At 35.3% G+C, this 11,525-nt stretch overlaps 1 long non-coding RNA gene across 1 annotated transcript; it reads left to right on the top strand.

Annotated features, from left to right (window-relative positions):
• On the top strand, positions 2,264 to 9,465 carry LOC110395623. The gene is made up of 3 exons (XR_002436526.1): positions 2,264 to 2,468; positions 8,608 to 8,706; positions 9,274 to 9,465. It is a non-coding gene; the product is annotated as an uncharacterized LOC110395623 (long non-coding RNA).

The raw sequence follows: 11,525 nt of genomic DNA on the forward strand, positions 1-11,525 counted from the left end.
TGAGGATTTCAAAGACAAAATGTGTCCAATCAAATCTCTCTTTGAAGATGCTCATCCCTTCCACTACTGCTTCAGAAGGGAATGTGGACAGAAGCTAAGACAGAGAGCTTAGGAATAATCTTCTTGGCATTAGTGTTAAATGAAGAGTAGCTCCTTCCTTTTTCAGTAGAGTCAAATTGGTTTGAAGATAGAAAAATAAAAACTCTTCAATTTTCCAAGTCTTTCTTTGTTATATTTAAATGCACTTAATTTTGTTGTATTTTCCCCAAATTATAATTGCAAGCAAACAAGCTTTTTTAAATGTATATTTAAACATTCATTGTATAATGTGTATTACATAAGTGTGTATGCATATATATACATACGCATATGTGTATTCATATACACATTTATGTTGCATATTTTCTTGGAAATTTGTTGTTGTGGGGTCTGATAATAAAAATCCTCTATTTTAGAGCTACAAGATCTTGGAAAATTATTCCACTGCCATAGATAGCTTAGTTTTCAAAACATGTTGAGAATTGTTTACCCATTTTCAGTATCTCTGATGTATTGAGTAAATACATATCCTCAGAAAAGTTGTATATTGTATAATGCAGCTGGCAAACATGAGGAATTCCAAACAGGTTATTTTTTTTTCCCCCGGTATAATGATGTATCTTTAATGGGTAGGTAGGAATGTAGGCATTACAATTCTTATTTATTCCCAAAATAAACATGGATACTGACAATTTTAATACTCATGTTAAGAGAAGCACGTACTAGAAGTGCTGAAGTTGTGCATTTTTATGTTTGTCTTACTACTCTCTATTACTGTCAAAATATAACTATATGTATGTCATGATAAGTATATGAAATGTAATGGATATAGGATTTTGTATTAAAGTTTTGTAGACACATTGGCAAGAAATTTACCCCACTTGGTTCCTTTGTCTTTAATTAATATCCAGAGGAACTTATTGATCATAAATTAATCTAAGAAAGGATTTCAACAGGAAAACAAAAACAGGCAGAGAACTATGAGAAAATAAATCAAACTTTTCATACAAAGGAAATAGAATGTAAAGTGTGATTTCCAGAGAATATGAAAGAAAACAAAATGTAAAGCAAACTAAACAATTTTCTGTGCTTCTGTAGAAAAAAAAAAATACCCTGGAGATACCATAGCATAGACTGATCTTTAATCTGGATTGTTTTCCTGTTCTATAGTCACTGTCACTGAGCCAAACTATTTACAAAAAGCTGTAGTTTTCATTTCAAGGCATTTTCATTCATATCACTCTTCATTTGACTGACTTACTGATTAAAATATACAGGATGCAATCTTCACTGACTACCTAAATGCAAAAAGGACATAATTTTTGTTAAGAACTAGTCCTGTCTGTGACATCTAGAGGAAGCAATTATAAAAATCTATCCTCCGTGGTTGTTCGTGAAGCACATCTCTAGATCAAACAACAAATCTTATCCAAAATTTCCTAAAGATTGTTTCATCTAGTACTTACCATTTCCTTTAACTGCACACAGCAAGCTGAGTGGGAGCAACAGTTTGTGATCTTGTAGTCTATTGTTAGCTTTTAATATGACAAAGGAAGACTTAAGTTAACTGGCTGAATAGTTGTCTGTTATTCCTGTACTAGACAATAAAATAAGGATATGTTGTTTTCAGGAAACAAAAAGAAACCCGTAAGTGGAAGTGTAACAGTAACAAAATTACTTTTTAACTCTGCATGACTTATTTACATGACTTTCATCATCAAGAACGCTGTGAATCAAATGTGCAGAAGAAAAATTCAGGCTTAGAAACATGAGTTATATTGGTTTACTAAGACGTAGTAGCGGATGTCCACAGTTGTCCAAGACATGTCCTTCTCCTAATGCTTAAATTTGACTACCTTCAGATCACGCTTTTTCATTTCTAGGAATAAGAGCCTCAGGACTGCTAGTAGATAAATCCAACTGATAACTAAAAAAAGAAAAAAAAAACGAAAAAAACCTATTTGTGGTTGTTATTTTTTTAAAATAAAAAACTATTAAATTAACATGATATATAATTTTTTTTAAAAAAAGAGAGAAAGATGTAAAAACATTATCAATTATATCAGATATTTAAAAACATAAGTTATCAAGTATAAAATTGGACACTGTCTTGACCATACTGGCAATGCCAAGTGATTGATTAGTCACTTCTGCTGTCTCTAATGAATAGTTTACTGTTAAGCTTTAGGGGAACTGATAGATCAGGGCTTGAACTGGTGCTTGAGCACCTTGTGAAGGGGTGTTGCTGGCCAATGGAGCACAGGCACATTGTTTGCACCTGTGTTCCCCACATGACCAGAAGGGGTGGATGCAGAGCAGAGCCATCCTGGACTAATTTACGGGCTAGCCACTGAAAGGAGGATTTCTCTTGGGCTTAGGCTGCTTCCTTAGATGGAGTGCTGTGTAGTTAGAGTCCCTTCACAAGCAGGGTAAGTTTAGCTCATTTTTTCTGTATGTGACTATTAGCCTATCTATGAATACTTTGCCTGGTATCATCAAGAACCTGTCAGAAGCGATTTTGCTTCTTCGGAAGCAGAACATAAGCATTTTTCATGCAGTGAAATAAGGAAAAAAAAGATGTGGTTCCCCCCTCTGAACTTCTAGATTAACCAGACCATAACTCCAGAAATCTAAGTGTTAAGGAGGTACTAAAGAAAAATGGGGTTGGGCTGAAAGTTAAATAAGGCTGGAAGGAGGCTCATACTGATCTTAAACTAATTTCTGTATTAAGAGCCCTGCTACTGAAAATAGGATTGTTCTAATGAAAGATAGTGATGCGCAGAGTAGGTTCTTCAGTATAGAGGAGAATCAGGATATCACAACATCCTGTCAAAAATAGGATGAATAGCACAAACTTCTGCCATAACATGTCTATAATGACTGTAAAAGTTTTCCAACATAAGAAAAATATTGTCATTATACAAAGTATTGGTGAGACTTCATTGGAACAATGTGTGCAATTCTCAGCCAAGGAAATGAAAAACTAGTACAACTATGCTTTTTAAAAATACATTGTATGTGTAATATAAATAAAAGTAAAATTATGGTTTAAGCTATTAGAGAATGTTGGCAGGAAAATAAATATAAATAAATCCTTTCTATTAACATATAAAAGTCATTTCAGTAATTATTCAATTTTCTTCTACTGCTGTGTTCATAAATTCCTTTTCTAACAATTTCTGCTGTCCATCTGAGCACCCTATCTACTAAAATAGAGAATAATAATCTCTATGTTCACTCAGAACGAGTGCAATTGTATATTTAAAATATAACTGATTTGGTAAAAGAAGGAAACAGTGAAAAAGCATTACTTTCCTGTTCAAGCAATCTACTTGCAAGTCTGAGTGTAAGAGTCAAAGTCCAGTGTCTGACTGTGCAGTGATTGTAGGTGTCCCATATTTTAGGTGGTAGTTATTTTGGATCCTATCCAGCTCTCTGCATTTCATCTAAACTAAAAAATCTGAGTTAAGAAATCCTCCATAGGCTAGAGCTGACTCAAAAGCACATTATTTTGTTATTTCTGAAGTACTAACTCTGGAAGGCAATCAAGTTTTCTCAATCCGTGAATTCTGAACTGCTGTAAAACTGAAGAATGACAGTTTTCATTTTGCATTGGTATTGCCAACAGGACTGTTGTTTAATACGATACTACCCAATGAATGGTCAGTAAATACACGTTTTGTGATCCCAAATTAAGTACAAAACCTGAGGCTTGGCGTTCATGTCTTAGGAATCACTGCAGTTAATGTTTAATAAGTTGTGATATTTGATATAAAATTCATGGTATCCAGTCTAGGAGCTACCTTCTATTTACGAAGTAATTAATGTTTTGGATATGGAACAATTACTGAAATATGGAGGACTGCGCATGGAGAATAGCACAATAATGATGTGGTTATAATGATGGCAAGGATGAACCATTACTCTGCACTCTACTGATGTGGTTAGACCATCATTTCTAGAGCACGTAAATAATTAAGAAGCTTTTCAGTCAGTTGTATTTTTTACCCTGTCTTCGGCTGCCTTTCCAGGTTTTGGCTGGGAGTTAATTTTCTTCATAGCGGCTGGCATGATGTTATGTTTTAGACTTGTTGAAAATTGTGTTAATAACACATTGATGCTTTAGTTGTTGCAGAGTAGTGCTTGCACAGAGACAAGGACACTTCACTTTCTAACTCTGCCCTTTCAGCAAAGAGCTTAGGGTGCACAAAAAGTTAAGACAGAACCAGGTCAACTGATCCAAATGGGCTATCACATGCTATGTGACATCATGCGGAAAAATAAAAATGGGGGAATTGGCTGAGGAAGCAGTTGGTGTTCTTGGACTGGCTTGGTATCATTCAGCAGGCAGTCAGTAAATGCACTGTGTATCACTTGTTTTGGAATACATACTATAGTTTCTTATATAAAAATATTGTGTTATTAAATTGTTTTTGTCCCACAGCAGGGAATGAGCGAAGGGCTGTGTGGTGCTTAGCTGCCTACCAGGTTAAATCACAACGACACCTTACTTTTTTGAGTGTCTTCTGCCTGCTCACACACACTTTTAACAGATCCTTGTAGATTAGACTATCTCTACATCCTAAATAATCTAACATACCAGAAAGAAGTGCTTAGCCATATGATAATGTCCAACTTCAAAAAGGAACATTTTTTCATATTCTCGTAGAATATAAATAACAATAGACAAACTTGTAATAATAGTAAAAAGTCATGAAATATTTAGCTTTTCATTTGTTCCTTCACAGATAATCAGAGTAGCATTTATTGTAACTTCAGTTTTTCCATCATTTGACATTATTAATAGCAAATTATTAGTAGTCAAGGTTATGCATTTTATTCCTTTGTTCGTCCCTCCTTACCTTGCCAGGTTAAGATGAAAATCCGAAAATACTGTTTTCCTAATTGCCAGATAAGTTTGATATTTGCAATGTCTATTCAGTATTAAGAGTTGTAATTGCCAAGGTCAGTCACGTCCAACTCACAGGCCCTATGCAGCCTAGCACAGCTCACAATGTGGCTGCTCCCTGCCCTGCGCTATCATGGCAGCAGCTCTGTTCTGCTGAGAGGCCTGGCCCTGGCTGTGCACCTGTCACTCAGCAACAACCCAAAATTGGTGCACTATTAACACTGAGCTGAAACCAGGGCATGGGGAGGGTGTAGTGCTGTGCTAACTCAAGTTATGACAAATAAGTTTATGAATTTTGATACATTAGCTAAACAGTGTCGTGTGAACAGCAAAAAACAGGCAGCTATGCTTTCTCCTTTTACAAAGGAATCTGAGAATAGGATTCAAGATTGAAAAAAAAAAATCAGTTTTTTGGTTTATTTGTGACCTTATTTGTCAACTTAAATACATTACTTGCAGTTTCTCAAATGGAAGGTATACAGCTGCAATCCAAAAGGTGATCATATCCCTCTTATAAGCCCAGTCTCACCAGTGAGAACTATCTCTCACCCTTCACACTCACATCTTATTCATGTCACCACTTCTTGGCATTACATACATTAGCAGAAAAAAAAATGTTTTTAAGGATGAAGCACAGGAAGAGTAAAATTTCATCAAAAATCTCTGAGGAACACCTTGAGAACACACTACAAATTGCAATCACTGTCATCAAGTCAGCCTGATACCTTGGTTTCACTAAAACATTATCACATATTCTGCTAGTTTTTGTTCTCTCCTCTTTATATGTTTTAATAAAAAACATTAAAACTTAAAATAAGCTTTGTGCTACTCATATATATTAGCTTCATATAATATAGTTAATATAGCTGTGCTGAAAGTAATGCCATTATTTTATGATGGTGCCCCACAATGTCAGAGGCTCATGTTAGTGGTATGGCAGTAGAAGTTGTACCTTCCTGCCAATTATACGTTACATTTTGTTGCAATGTGACAGATGGCAGCAGAGAAGCAGCCTGATAGAATGATGTCTGACATGGAAGAGTGGACAAAGCAAAGGTGTGTCAATGGGTGCAGTTTTTTTCTGCTTGAATATTCATTGACATTCATCAATGCTAACTGAACATTTCTGGAGACCAAACAGTGGATGTGAGCACAGTGAGGCAGTGGATGGTGCATTTTGGTAGTGACAGCTGCAACCTCAGCTGGTGCAGATTTTTATGAGCACAGCACGCAGATACTTGTTCATCACTGGTGAAAAAGCTTAGCTAATGGTAAGTGTATTGAAAAAGAGTGTCTTGTAGCTACGAATTTACTCAACAGTGTTAGTGCTCTGTGTCAGTTATGGTTTCCATGGAAATAACTAGGAGGCATTACTTTCAAAGCAACCTTTGTAGATGTAACCCTAGATGATTCCTCTTTATTCAGTGCAGCCCAGACAAACTAAAATGTTAGACACTCATGTACTAGATGTTATAAACATAGTTCTTTCTACAGAGAACTGGGTTACACTGTGAGTTTGAAATATCTTATATGATTGCATTCTCTCTAGAACAGGTGCGTAAGTTATTTCCTTTTATTCCTCTTGACTTCCAGTCATAAGCACCTGTCTTCCCCAAACACGGGCAGTTAACATTTAATATATCTTTAGAAATAGGTTATCTGAGCAATAAGTCAAATAGAGACAAGGAACAAAAGCTTACATCTCCTAAACAAATAGAGCTTTGTTTTCTTTCTACCTTCATATACCAGTAATAGAGTATTCACTCTAAGAAATTTTTGTTTCTCGGGAGGCAGGAATGATGATCCCTTCGACTTCATTCAATCTAGCTATTAAATTATTCCAGTGTTAGGAAAATTGCTTTAGGTCATCCTTATTCTTAGTGTATGCTTTTTACTAAATGATATGACTGCAATAAAATTTAAGCATATTATCTAGATATGAAGTATTTCCTGTCTTCATAAAAATAAGACCCAGCCAGACTCATTTTGCTTCAACAGAAATACAGAGTAGCTTAATCCTTGCTTGCAAGTTCTTATAGATAGGAATTGACTTTCATTCTTAAAACAACTTTTTTGAGATTTTGGGATTCATCATATCACTGAGATCAAATGAATAAACATTTGTTTCCATTTCAAGAAAGGAAAAATAAATACGAATAGCATACATATAATCCAATGGTAATTTACAGTCAGAAATAATGACAGCTTGATTTCTGCTGCTTGGTTTTCATATTTTATATATTTTTTCTTTTTTACATTCTCCAAATAGATATTTGCTATTTATCATCAATAAAAATATTTTAATTGATGTAGGCTAAGAACTGATTGCCTCTAGGACACCATTAGAAAAACACCCACTTAAACACAGAGTTAGGCAATGTCTAATCAAAGTAATGTCATGCTTTATTTTGCTTTACTTTTGCACTTGTTTTGTAATCTCACCAAAAAGAAAAAAAAAAAACACAACAGAAGCCTTCAAAATATACTGGAAAATTCCTATTTTTAACTGGGGCTGTTAATAATAAAAACTTTTTTTTAATATACAATCTGTTTTCTATATCCTCACACTGATTTACATTACAAAATAATTAAAGGATGTTGATAAAAATCAGTCAAGTCCTATACTATCACTATTTCAAGCCTCTAATATATGCTCATTCTCTTTCTAGATTTTAATACACTGATAAAACACTACCTTTTTCTAGTTTTCTGCAACTTCTCTGGCACCTGTAACTTTTTGAAAATCATCATTACAGTAAAAAAAACTTTTGCTCAACTCTTCTGTTAAGATTAGATTCAAATTATTAAATATGCTTCTTTAAAATATTTAGGGCTTGTAGCTGATTTTCAGTGTTTTCACAAGTTACTGTTGGAATAGAAACTATGTTTTTTACTAAAATACTGAAAAAAATATCAGCTGTTTTTGCACTATTATTGAAAACTAGCATTTTTACTTCAGAAGAAATATTGTATGATTAATATTTTTTCTGATATATTTTCACTTAGATTTCCTCTAATTTAAAGTATCCCAGGTTCTATTTTTTTTCCTGTCTCTTAATAGTATTCTACAGGTTTTAAATATCACATTACTTATGCCTTTAAACTTTTTTTCTTTATCCATTTGCCTTAATTAGAATATTCCCAATTTATATTTTTTTTACATCTTTTCACTACCTTAGATATGCTGGTTTCAGGTTTTGTTTGTTCTTCCTACTATAATTTTAAACATTGTCTTTCTCACTTTCTTACCTTCTGTGTTCATTTACACTCTTTTCTCATTCTCCTGAAAGAAAACATTTTCTCATTTCCCAGCTGTTCTGCCAATAAATATCAGGGGAGAAAAAAGGAACCTTGAGGCAATAAAGAACAAGAAACTTACTCCCAAAGAGTAATCTGGTGTTACCAGTAGTGCAAGCTTCTTGAGAATGCTAAGACTTCTGGGGCAGTTAAAGAAACTTCAGCCTTTTTAACATTCTGTGCCTTAGGCATATCTTCTATAATTAACTCTCTCTGTCAAGGCAGTCAACTGAAAAATCCCAGTAAATTTTACTATAATGAAACATCTTTTGAGAGCCAGAGGACATAACTAAAAATCATTATCTCAGGCTGTGATCTACAGAAAGTGTTGTCTTATCTCCTTTTTCTTTTCATTGAACTAGATGCATCTGCCATCCATGATGGTGAGAACTTACAGTATGTAGGAACCCACAGTGCTACTCTTCACCTTTTCCTGGAGCCATGCATAGCTTCTTCCTTTGGTGAGTTCTCTAGTATTTCATACATAATTATATTTGTATTATACATTATACTGTATTTGTATTATTACATTATACTGTACAACACAACTCACATGTTAACAACATGGCACAGGGAAAAATGCTATACTTCACAGCCACCCTAGTAGGGCAGGAGGGCTCTGGAGATCGTCTCCTGAGGGGCCACGTGACTAAGCAGGAAAGCAGAGATTCAGAGCCCACTGCCTACTAATCCCAAAACTGAATGAAACACATGTTAACACTACAGAAGAAATTAGTGCAAAAGATATATATACAAGTCACATATACAAGTACTATCTACAGTTTACAGTCAGATTCATCCTTTCCACTTGATAATAAAAAGAAGTTTTTCTGGCTATTTCATAAGGCCCTAATTTTAAAAGATTTGGGTGGTATAATTTTATTTTAAGTAAAATTTTATTGATTTATATTAAAGAACAATATTACTTTAATAGGTGTTGTACATAATCAAATGTAAGGACTTGCAGAATGGAGAGAAGGATGATTCTCTTAAAATAAAAGCTCTATCTTTTTTCCTCTATATAACAGGTATAAAAGCAGTGTCATAAATCCAGGTTACCGCAAAGAAGAATAAAGACATATTAGCACATATCTTTCATTCTCTGAGTTACAGAATGGCAGGATATTTTAGTCCAAAATCCTACCAGATGTGCAGCAAAGTCAACATACCTCTGCCTGTTGGCTCTTTACTGATTGTAACAACTTTAGGGTTGGTATGTAGAAAGATCAACATGAGTTAAAGGACAGCTAGCCAGCGGTGAGTCTCAACAAACTGTTGTTTCCTTTATTTTTTTCCTCTGGGGTCTCTTAAAGCAAAATTCCATACACTGTATGAATTAAATATACTAGTACTCTGTCTACTCTTAACTTCAACTTTCCTGAAGAGTCTTGGGGTAGATCAGTATTCCATTTAATTTTCTGCTGCTGAGAATTATGACCAACATCGAAATTAAGCAAATCTTGAAGCAACTTCAAACCAATATGAGTTACTGATACCTGTTTTTGAATCTGTCAACTAGGAATCTAAACATTGCCACTTTTACTCATGTCAGTGCAGCTAGTCATGAAACAAGGTCATATTTTATGTACATCATAAAGGAAGACTCAAACCTTTTCAAAGTCTGGGACTGGCTGGAATTAAAGCTTCCAGCTGACATCTGTAATCTATATTTTAAGTATTTTAAAAAGTTAAATGTCTATAGTATACATAAAACTTATTTAATGCAGGATGAAGCTGATCTCAAGGTGTAGAATCTATAACTTTGGTTTCCATTGCATTTCTTTTCTTTCCCTCATTTGTTAATGTAAGTCAGATTTTGCCCATCATACTCCTTTGAAGCACTACCACAATTACCAAAGCTGTCCTGTGTGTATCCAATGCAATGTGCTATTGCTCACATTGTGTCTCCAGATAAAATGCTGTCAATGGTTTACGGGTTGGTTCAGCCCAGCTCCGTGACTAATGGGGCAGGGGGACCATGGACCCATGCCCTGGGAAAGGGGGAAGGGAAAAAGGGGAAAAACAGAGGGAGATGGGCCTAAAAACAAGACAGCAGCAACGATCTGAGGAGGAAAGTTAATTTACTAAATAAGGTATAGGAATGCAAGACAACAAAATATAATACAATATAATTGGAATTGAGGCTAATAAATCAAATAACAAGAGAGAGAGTGTCCAAAAACCAAAGGCTTTACTCCAGTGCTGAAGGAAAGATGGCTAGGGAGCACACGCTCTGCAGAGACTAGCAGGAAGGGAAAAGGGGCATCTTGTGACCTTCAAACATTTTTATCTTTCCCTCTGAATGGATAACGGAAAGAGAACAGCGAACAGTCATCTGGGATACATAGTTCTTCTCTTCTGAGACAGATATACCCAGAACTGTGGATTGTCGATAGAACTGGAGCATTAACTCTTTAACTCCCAGTGCTTTACTGGATGTTATGATGTGGAATACTGATAACAAAAAATCATAAAACCATGACAAATGTCATGATGCCTTTCCCATGCAGGCTGTCACCTGTGCTCAAGTTCTATTTTATCATGACGCTCACCTCTGACTGCTTCTTTGCAGCTGTTAAATCAGTTTTACAGGAACTATGACAAGAACTGTAATACTGAGCAAAAATCGTAAGGCATAAAAAGATTGATACCACATTAAATAAAAATAGGGAGGTTTTTTTTTTAATGTTGTTGTTTGATTCAGGGGGTAAAAATAACAGAAGAATTTGTTGCCGTGCGCAGGCAACCGTCTGTATTTTACCCTTGCACACTGAAACTGAAACCCTGGTCCCGGCCAATCACTGCATATAGGCACCAATATGGTAAACAGCAAAATGGTGTTTATTGTTAGGAGTTACAGAAACTATATAGTGTATCTTATCTTTTGCTTGACTATTCCAGAAGCTCACGCGAGCTACTGGCCAATCATACTGAATATCACGTGCTGTCCACGCATTTCCGAGGACCATATACGGAGCGGTCATGCACTACCTTGTCTAGGCAAAGAGTGCCGCCTCTCTTTCTGATGACATGAGTTCATCTATCTAGGTCAACCAATAACAAGCGCCATGGGGAAGGGCCTTCCGCGTCACATCCCGAATGCCCCGCTTTTCGCCTACGATAACAGAATTGGCATCATATGCAAGGACTGTTCAGAAAGTAATGCCTCCTATTTTATTATATTGGCCCACAAGGTCAGAGGTTGATGTTGGTGGTATGGCAATAGAGGTTGAACCTTCCAACCAATATTACTTTACGTTTTGTTGTTGTGCAACAGATG

This window comes from Numida meleagris, chromosome 3, assembly GCF_002078875.1.
Source record: "Numida meleagris isolate 19003 breed g44 Domestic line chromosome 3, NumMel1.0, whole genome shotgun sequence".
NCBI lineage: Eukaryota > Metazoa > Chordata > Aves > Galliformes > Numididae > Numida > Numida meleagris.